Source organism: Mercenaria mercenaria, chromosome 2 (genome assembly GCF_021730395.1).
Source record: "Mercenaria mercenaria strain notata chromosome 2, MADL_Memer_1, whole genome shotgun sequence".
Classification (NCBI taxonomy): domain Eukaryota; kingdom Metazoa; phylum Mollusca; class Bivalvia; order Venerida; family Veneridae; genus Mercenaria; species Mercenaria mercenaria.
In genome coordinates, this window is record NC_069362.1 from 85247207 (window position 1) to 85258055 (window position 10849).

Consider the following 10849-nt stretch of genomic DNA (forward strand, 5'->3'; position numbering starts at 1 on the left):
TTACAACTGTGTGAAAGGTTTTTAAAAACTGTATATTAGGAAATTTTCCTTTCGCTAAAATGTCAACAAAATTCTGATTTTTATTAGACTCCGATTACAAAAACATGCTTGAGATTCACATGTTTCAAATAACTTCACAAAATATAAAGCATATGCCCTTATCTTGTTTAGTTGCAAAACTTTCTTAGTATGTGCAACAACAATAAAACTATATATGGTGTAATTGTGTTTTTTTCCCAACGTGAAGTATTGAAGTACCACCTTAATACTTTGATAATAAAGATAACAACAGCTCAGTGTTTATTAGTGTTGATGAACAAAAAACATCCAGTTATGGACAGGTTTATAGTACAAAACAGATGCATTTGTATAATGGTATCATATTGATCTACTCCTAATGATTAAGACATAGCTTATATCCATTTACATGTACAAGAATACTTAAACTTTTATATTATGCAAGTCGCAGAACTAATGGGACATGAAATCTTTTACAACATTAAGTTGTTCCTTACCATATTATTAAAACTGCATCCAAAATCTGGTTCAAATATTACAGGAAGTAATTATTAAATTGCTATTGAAAAGTTACACACTTATATCTATCAGTAACAGAAATCAAATTGTGTGAATATTGCACCGGGTTTGAAAGGCTGATATGTCGCCTGAACATTTACCTGAACATCTATCCAAATGGATAGTGCATTTTTTGTTTTTATCTAACCTAATTTTGTTGACTAATATCGCATCAGAAGATAAGTTCGTGATCTAATTTGTACTTAGTACAACGGTGTAAATCACAGTTAAGTGATTAAAGAAGATGTTTCCTAATGAGATTATTCACGCATGTCGTCTAACCAATTTAATAAGGCTTGGGAATGTGGGAACATTTCACTGGCTTAACGCAATTTTTCGCACAATAAAACGTCTCCCAGGATTAATTTTCCATGCAAAAAATGTCAATAACTAAGTCGTTAATCTCACGGACAATTTAGGATCTAATGAAAACAAAATATTGATAAATTTCTGCTAATAAAATGCCTTTGGAATGGCGGTTATGTTATATCAAGCAATATAACTAAATATCTCAGGTGATTATGGAAGCATATTTCGAAATAGTGAATTAATTGATGTTAGACATTGTTTTGCTTTTTGTTTAAACAGTTCTTGTATAAGATGTACAGGGCGTTAACTATATGTTTACGTGAAATGATTTCAACATGAAGACTCCTCAATTGTAATGCAGTCACCAGATTTAGCTTATATTTCTCCAGTGACGACTTTACGCTTAGCTGCAGCTTAAAGCCAATGTCAATGTAGCTGTCGTATATCTAAACTAAACAAATATTCTTTTATTGATTACTATTTTGTGATATACAGAAACACTTGAAACATCAACATGGGAACACATTGCTTGTTTTCTTTCGTTAGCTAAGTTAGCCGGTATAACATATGATAGTTTAGGTCCAGGTTAACCTTAACCTAATGACAGTGTTGATATCCAATATTTGTTTTGGTTTGCATTGAATTAATGCTATATTTTGAAAAGCTAATCGCACCTGACGACTTTTTCATCCAAAGCGGAAACACTTGACGCTATCAAGACATTTCGCCCGTTTAATGAAATTATTTCAGTAAAATGTCCAATAAAGGAAATGACGTTATTCTTAAGAGGTTAATTAGAAGGACAAACATTACAGTTATAAAGGTAACAGACTAATTATGTTATAGCATTCAAAATCCTTTCTGTTAATCAGTTCAAACGATAATCAAATTAGATAAGAGATTAAACGATTTTACCGTGTCCGTATCGAACTTGCGTGGTATTGGAAATCGAAATTTGAGATAATATATCAAACGCATGTAAACATAGGTTGCAGTCCAGAGCGTGAAACATACCTTAATAGAATGCTTGCTTAGTTTTTGTATCAGTAAAGGTGGGGTGCTGAACATAAGAAACATTACACAATTAATGTAAAAAAGAAGAATGGGCAAAAGCACAATGCCGCAAACTAATTGTATTAAACGGAAGAAGATATTTTGCGATGACTTAAACATTATAATTGAGCCCCACCATGAGAAAACCAACATGGTGCGTTTGCGACCAGCATGGATCCAGACCAGCCTGCGCATCCACGCAGTCTAGTCAGGTTCCATGCTGATCGCTTTCAAAGCCTCTTACAATTAGAGAAACCGTTAGCGAACAGCATGGATCCTGACCAGACCGCGGATGCGCAGGCCAGTCTGGATACATGCTGGTCGCAAATGTACTATGTTGGTTTTCTCATGGTGCGGCTCAGTTATATATTACATTGTCTCTGAGAATACGTTTGGCGTTATAGACTAATGTTGTGTTGTTTTACTAGCTTATTTAGTTTCATTTGTTTAGACCATATTTATATAGACTGAGTACAATTTGACGAATATAGTTGGACGTAAACCAGTAGGTTATCTTGAAACGTGCTACAATGAATGTTCGACCAGGTTGACAAAGTCAAGTAAATATAAAACATTCATATAAACCTTTACATCTCAAAAGCAATTTATTCCCTAATGCTTAATTTGCATAAACATGATTTGCTTGCTAAAACAGAAAGTAAAACCAAGAAGACGGAAGATAATTCATAAAAATGGTACAATAATATAAATTCACCTTGTTAATGAATATCTGCTAATGCTTTATTATTTCACAGCTTCGCCAACTGTACGTGACAACGAATCCAAAATAAAAAAAAATAATGTACGTTTGCTTGTAAATAGTGGTATTTGAACGATCACGGATCAAACACAAGCACCGTAACAGCATCGTAAGCAATAATTGTTAATTGATTTTCCGGTCCAGATTTAAAGCAAAACCTTGGGGTTAATCGAACAGAAAAAGGGTTCAGTAACACTACTGTTATAAGGACACAGTCTAAAGGCAATATAACATTTACCAAACGTCATCTTATAGATCAATCCAAACATAACAAAGGGTTATGATCATGAAAATAAGGACACTTGTGGACATTTCTTGAAAAGGAATCTCGGTTAAAAAGCGAACTGGATATACGTTGAATTTGTAATGCGGACAGTTCGCGTTTAAATCTTAGCAGTTGCCTTAAGTAAATATTAATATTTCGATCTCATCTTTTCAGATCGTTCTCAACACGTCATTTATTTTGTGTTAGTGTACTGGTTGTTTTTTGTCCAGCTTGAACATTACGGTTTCGATGGCCCCAATACTCCCGTTTAAAAAGCTTTGGGTATTGTGGATACAGTGCCTGCTTTTTGTAGTTTCTGTAGTATGCAGGCTCCATATTATAAGACTCCCTCGATTTATAGTTTGTTTAGTTCTGTCCATTATTTTGTCAGAAGAACATTTAGTTCTGTCCATTGTTTTATCAGAAGAACATTTAAAATCATAAAATGCTAACACGAATATCAATGGCATCTTTTCAAATAATGTTTTCATATATCGATGACCTCTGTCAGAAACGGAAGGCAATTTCAGTAGACCTTGTGTACTTGAACTCGGTATTTTTCAATGTTTTTTTTCGGGGGTTGGGGTGGGAGTGGGGGCGGGGTCACTCGGAATCATAGAGCCCATTCAACCTTAATATTTTATACTATGGGGGATACTGCTATGTTTTGCATACTATGCTTCAAAAGGATTTCCATTTAGATTGGTTAATTGTCGTTTTATATATTGCTGCTTTGCCTTCAGTAAGCACCAGGATATTTCAATAACCTAATATTGTCAATACAATACGAAGATGCAATCTGTGTAAAAATATGATGGTTTACTTTTTAAATTAAAATCTTTCAATTCAATATAAAGCTTTGTTTTTCCTTTGACATTCGTACTAATGATTAACAGTTTTACATTTCTCATATTAACACAACATATTTTAGCATGCTTTGATTTTTAGAAGTACATAAAATTAACTATAACTGAAATGCATACTTTAGAATACCTAGTATTATTTTGTCCACATATAAGTTGACAAGCTCAAAATTTACTAATACTTTTATTTCATATCTATCTGGGACATTATCATCGTTTGCCCAGTCATTGCCTTCCTACTCTTTATCCTGATATAATAATACTTATATGCAGACCTTTTGTACGTAAGGTAAGCTTCAACCGGAATATAGTCAATCATAAATCCCATAAACTTCAGTGAATCGACAGAACGTCCACAAATATATCGTTAAGTTCCTTTACAATAGAAAATATGAACAAATTCATTTTATACTGGAGAGGCCGAACAAATTAATGTAAACCCAACAGATTCAAAATGTATCATAATTGTAAAATTTAGATACGATATGAGGAATAAAGCATAATGTGCCGTCATAGCAAAAACACAAAACAAAAACGAAATACAACAGTTTGAACAAATTCTATAATATTTAACGTCGACTTCAATTGCATCATTGTATGTACATTTTTGCTGCTATGTTAATAAGGGTCGTGATGTTCTGAAGCCACTTCGATATCAATTCTTCATTCGGCAGACGGTGAACAATCAGATATTGGATTCTTTCTATGGTGGGTGTATGCGTAACGCTACTGACGTTCGACTCTGGAGATATGATGAGTGTGCTTGTAAGATTAAAAGCTTTTCTTGACCTTTATTAATTTTCTCTTGGTCATTATACAAATTTGCCGCCATATTTATGACTTCCACGCCTCCCTGTTTTATTTTGTATCAGTCTTGTCTTTGTATGTTTTGGAATCCGAAAATTACTATTTTTATTTCTATTTACTATTTATTGTTTAACATTTGCACCATTCCGACTTTTCAAACATAGGCAAAATAACAAGAACATTATGAAACGACGTAGTACCTTGGAGGGTTCAGGCCTTTTCCATTTGAAAGTTTTATTTAGATTCGAAAATTGGGTAACAACTTTATGTTTGATAATTCTATATCAAGTCCAAATGCATTGTTTTACTTACAGGGCAAAGAGATTACTTAAAAAGACAATATACTATAAATGATTTTAGTAGTGCTAGTGTTTGCTGGGTCTTATATATTAGTTACCGTTTATTCATTATTTGCTACCACTGCATTGCCCGGCTGTGGTCAGTATATCCAAGCTGGAATCCGCGCGTCGTTACACTCATATATTGACACAAAATTTCCTTGGATTTCTATAGTAAGTTACAATGTCTTTTGAAGTACTACTACTATGATAACGTAAAAGCGAGATTGAGTGTGCACGTACAAGACATGTTTTTAATATTTTCTGAAATAAGAGAACAATTTTGAGTTCATTGAACTTTATGTAAAAATACATTTGAAATTATTAACAAAATAGGATATTAAATTGAAATGTTATTGATTCGTTCTCAGTGCGTACACTTATTCCCAAAATACTACTAAAACGTAATAACATAATTAGCATTGAAACGATAAATCAGCCTGTTTCGCCACGATGGTTCCGGAATTTCATAATACATACTAAACATTTTTGCATTATAACAGCATGTACTTAACATGATAGAAGAAAATTTAAAAAATTGCACTAGGAATAGACACGCAATAGAACGTTTCGAACACATTAAATGTAAGACAATAAAACTGTTTTGTTTCTTTGAGACACCTTTCAAAAGTTTTAACCATGCAATCTGACTCTGCTCATATTTTTCATTCAATTCTGAATCCAAATCATTTTATCAGTAAACCTAGTTCAGTTAAATGTTGTGTGACATATTTGTCTAATTTATATTGTAACAAGTAATTTATATATCTCTTACAGTGTTGATCCTTAACAAGAGTGAGCAAGCCGAAGACGCTATGACAGGCACTTACGCAACATTCAAGTATATTAAATAACATCAGAATGCCTAACAAAATTACTTACTTGTAATAAGTGAGCTGCTGTGCTTACTGGATACATGAGTCGGACTCCTATTATTTTGTTCCGGAAACGTCTTTCTAAAATGACAAAAAAAACGAAGTGTATGAAAGTCTGAATCCGCTTAAGTTCTAAAAAGCAGACATTATAACAATATATGTTTATGTATAGGGCGGCTTGACACATAAAGTATGTGCTCTTCACCACTGTACCTATGAGTCGTGCAACATCAAGTTGTAATAATGAAATGAATGAACTGGCACGCAGAAAAGTGCCATTCAAATATTCCTTATGAAAATGCAAACACAAACAGCCGTGTCCAACTGTATAAAAACAGTTTGGTTAATTCCGACTAGATATTGAAACGTAAAACTATTATCGCTTCCAAATGTTATGTATCAACACATCCTGACATGTACAACATCAGCCCGACGAACTCCCCGGAAACACTACCAGATAAATCCTTGCGAAGAATTAATGGCAAGTTAAGGCTTTTACGCGCGCGCAATGCTTTTTGCCTATCCGGCCCGAATTCGAAGCAACCCCCAAGCAAAACTGTTCACATGTCTTCTTCAAGGTTAATATCTTCCATGAAAAAGTGATTATGGAGATCTTCATAAACCATTTGTTTTAAATCATTATTCATTTTGTGTAAGAACCTGGCTAGATCCTTATTGAAGGTGGCTACCAGTTTAACCGCGCAATCACTTTGAATATCGTAGATGATAATACGAAAGTGTTTGTAGTAATTGTGATGGTAATCTAATCTGCCTTCTGTTCCCAAAAATGTTTTATATTATATGTGTCATTGGTTACTTGCATTTGATTCAGATCAAAACGGCTGCTGTTTGCCATCCAAAAAACATCTTCTGAGTCAACAAGCAATCTATCCATCCTAATATCCATATGATCATAAAACAATTCAGGCGACGAGACCACACCCGAAATCCGAAACCACACTAACCTATATCTCAACCCTAAGACAACAACAATCCTCTCCAAATTGTGACAATGCTAGATACTTACCTTAACATTATGAGAGAAACCATTAGGGCACCGCCATAGAATCATGTAAATTAAAATTCCGAATTCCGAGTATGTATCAAATTTTCGTCCGAATCTTGAACAGAATCTCTAATATTTAAACAATTATAATGACCAAAAGCCTCTGGATCATCCATTCGTCCCGACCCCCGGTCATACCGTACGAACATCACCTGCCCGAACTATTCGAACTAAACTGAACCAAGCAGAAATGTGCCGAACCACCCCCCAAAAATGCAGAGATACACCGCAACATAAAATCAAGCAGAACCAATTACCAAAGCATGTTCCGGAACTTGGAAAACTATCCCGGCAAAAATATCGTCCAACCAAAATGTTATGCCATCACCCGCAAAAACCACACGCAACGTAGCTGACCCCCAAAAAACTCAGACAAGCGTCAAATGTCAGTATCTAATCAATTTTTTTTAGTTAATATATTAAGAAATAAGGGGTTTTGCAATTTCATTATCATGAGGGACTCAGTCAAACAGAGTCGGCTAATGATTTGTTTTATATCGCTCTACGCTTCCAAATCATTTTTATACACTGTAAACAGCGGTCTTCAGTATTGTGTGGTGGCCGTAGAAATCTCCTTTCATACGTTTTAATTTATGGCCCTTTGCTATCATGAATTCATTCATCAGTCTTTAAATTCATAATGTTAAATTATTTATTTACAATGAGTCCCATAATATCTGTTGCTATTTCGTAACTAGATTTTGTCTATGAAGCGATTTACCTGTTATATATAATCAGACATATTTACCTTTCAATATGAATGATACTCAGTAGGCACGAAGTGTGATATTACTGAAAATGCTCAAAACAATGTCCATTTACAAAATGTAGTTACAACGTTCTCTTATCTCATCGCGCTTCACAAAACTTCCTTTAAATTTATGGGGATATTTTAAAAAAAGAATCTACAAACAAACATCTACAAAAAGTGTATTGAAAATTGGCTATAAATAGGAACAGAAACATTCACTTCGAAGGTAATAATTACTGACACGAGACGTCATTTGTGCATATTTGGTAAAACAATATGTTTACAAACGACGAATATCTTTTATATTGCAAGTATAGTTCGGTTTTGAGGTCAGCTTTAAATAGTGGAACAGACCGTTATTTAGGTAATGTTTACAAATCCGATATATTTGGGATAGTAATTATTTTTAGTATCATAAAAAGTGCTGTAACAGTACAGGTAAGTATAAGCAATGTAATGTTTTTATTTTATGAATGTTGGTTTGATACCCGTCAGAGTCGCAATTATTTTAGTATTTTATTCCATGAATACTCATCTTTAACATATTCTCACGAGAGATATAGATGAAGTGAAATGATTTTGAAGTATGCTGCGTATTGCAATATGTTAAAACTTTAGGAATTTGAAAATTTATCACCTATTTAAGCATCTTAACGAAAAAATAGGACAGCCATGTTGAATTCAACTTAGACAATGTTTATTGTCTTCTGATTTCAACATTTTTAACATTTGACTTAAATAGATACAATGTCCAAGATTTAACTTCCAGACACGGTCAGAGAGACTTACATCTTTAAATTTACAATTTTCCAAGAATAATTATGAACATAAATACTTCTTCATCTAGTTAAAAACAAATGCCCTTGGTAAGGCACAAATCAAGAATGGATAAAATGCATATAGTGTTTTAAGTGAGAATAGGAAATTACTAGTTGGAATCATAGCATATGTATAGAAATATATGTCATACTCGGTAATAAAACTAAATTGACGTTAAGATAAGCCGTCAATATTGGCGGGTCAATTTTATTATCAGGTTATCAACTGAACCTTCTATCAGTTTCTAACCTTATTTCATTGCATGAGTCTGTCAAACATCTGTAGTGGCATTTCTCGAAGAGCAAATACCTTAGTCCCTACTGAGGACTGAACCCCGGATCTCGTGATCTGTAGGCTGACACTCTTACCATATTGGTAAAGGGTTAATTCAACAGCAAGGCTGATGCAAATGGCATGTACACTTTCAATCAATACAGTGATATGAACATTTAAATTTTGTATCGAAACATTTTAATTAATGTAGACATTGGTTTGAAAAATACTAGATCTGTTACGAAGAAAATGAATGTTTTTTCTGAGATTAACTTAATTTATCATGGAAATAAAACGATGACACTATAGCTTAATTTGGTTTCGGTGAGATCATCTTCTCCACATCACTTTGAAACCCTAATACATAATGCATTCTCTTGAATGTCTTGTATTATTTATTATAAAAACAAATCAGAATCCGATAAAGAGAAGAGCATTCACGATCTTTACATGCGATCATCAATCCGTATTTAACGTCTGTCTGGCTATAATTGAATTTCTGTAGCAAAACGCAAACAACCAAATACGTTTGACTGTTTCTTTGATTATCCTCTATTACCCGTCAGAAAGTAGCCAGCAAGTCTGATCTGTATCAAGAATCTTTTTTTCTTTGTCAATCGCGCAAATTGGATTCTGTTGTATCTTGTCTCATTGAACATGAGATTTATTTGCTGCACCGATGAGATTTTTCTAGTCGTACACTTCAAAGACAGAAATTACTTTAGAATAAGAAAAAAAAAAAAGATTTGACAAATAGCAGCATTTTATCCAATTAAAGAAAGAAGAACAGTTACATGCTGCATGTTGCGTGAAAGATGTACAATGTACATGCGACATGGAATGTCAGTGTGCATTTTCGTTTTAATTCACATGACTATCTTCCAGTGACAAAAAGAAGACAGGCATCAGCAATCAGCAAATTATTATTTAAATGGTACGATTGATTGATCAAACATATACATATTTTGTATGTAAGCTTCCAACAACCTTTTATGTGCTGTATGTTTTTTCGAAAATCATCCGTCATTAGACAAACTAATGTTGCTGATTATGATGAAATTATGATGAAATTACATGATGTCTTAACCAAAAGAACAGAACTAAGACACTTTACAAAACTAAACTTAAAAAGATATAAAAACAAGTGAAATATTAAACGTAATCACTCACTTGCTTGGAGAAATCATGATACTTCTGGTGGAGAGGAAAACAATCTCTGCTGTCGACATATATGTCTCCAAGCATTCAACTAACGTCTAGATAAGAAAATCAAAGATAACAATTTCAGGAATATACATATGACTGTGTTATACTGTGCTGTTGGTAACTTAGATAGTTTATGTTTCCACTGCGTTGATATGACTTGACATTGATAGGGTTTGACTGAAATAAGGTGTTCACCCAACCACTTTTCATTCTAGAAACAGGTTATTGTTCTTAAGTAAGGTTGGTTTAGGGTATCTTAACATCAGGAATATCATATTCAATAAGTGCTAAGATGTTAATAAAACTATAGGTTTTACAATTCATCAAAGTAAGCAAAAACCAGGTATATTGTTTTAAAACATATCAGATTATTTAATAAACATTTATCATCCAATGCATTGGAACATGTTGCAGAAATACGTTTGTCTACTGGAAATTGTATCGAGCAAAATAACTAATCACATTCGCTTAAATCAATGGGAGTTAACTTCATCCAGTGACAGAGGCAATGAAAGTATGAATGCCCTCATTCTCTCAATTTAATTTAAAATGTAGGATAACTGTGACGAATATACATTAAATGCACGCGACGTTGCCTCTGGAAATGATCCTCTGCATTTCTCTCGGACGAGCATGTCTTCACACAGCCGATGTGCCTGAAATCGTTCAAACATAAATATTTCTAAATAAAAAGCATTTAAAATCACACACTTTAGTTATATTCAACCTACGTACTTGCCAATTATTGATGTGCTGTTTTCAGTTAGGAAGGATCGGCGTCAGTTAAAAACGATAGCACTGTTTTTTCTTTATAAGAAGTCGCGGCTAGTGCTTCTATGTACAACTTTATCTTTTTAATCATGTGCTTGTTACATTATTTTTTAAACG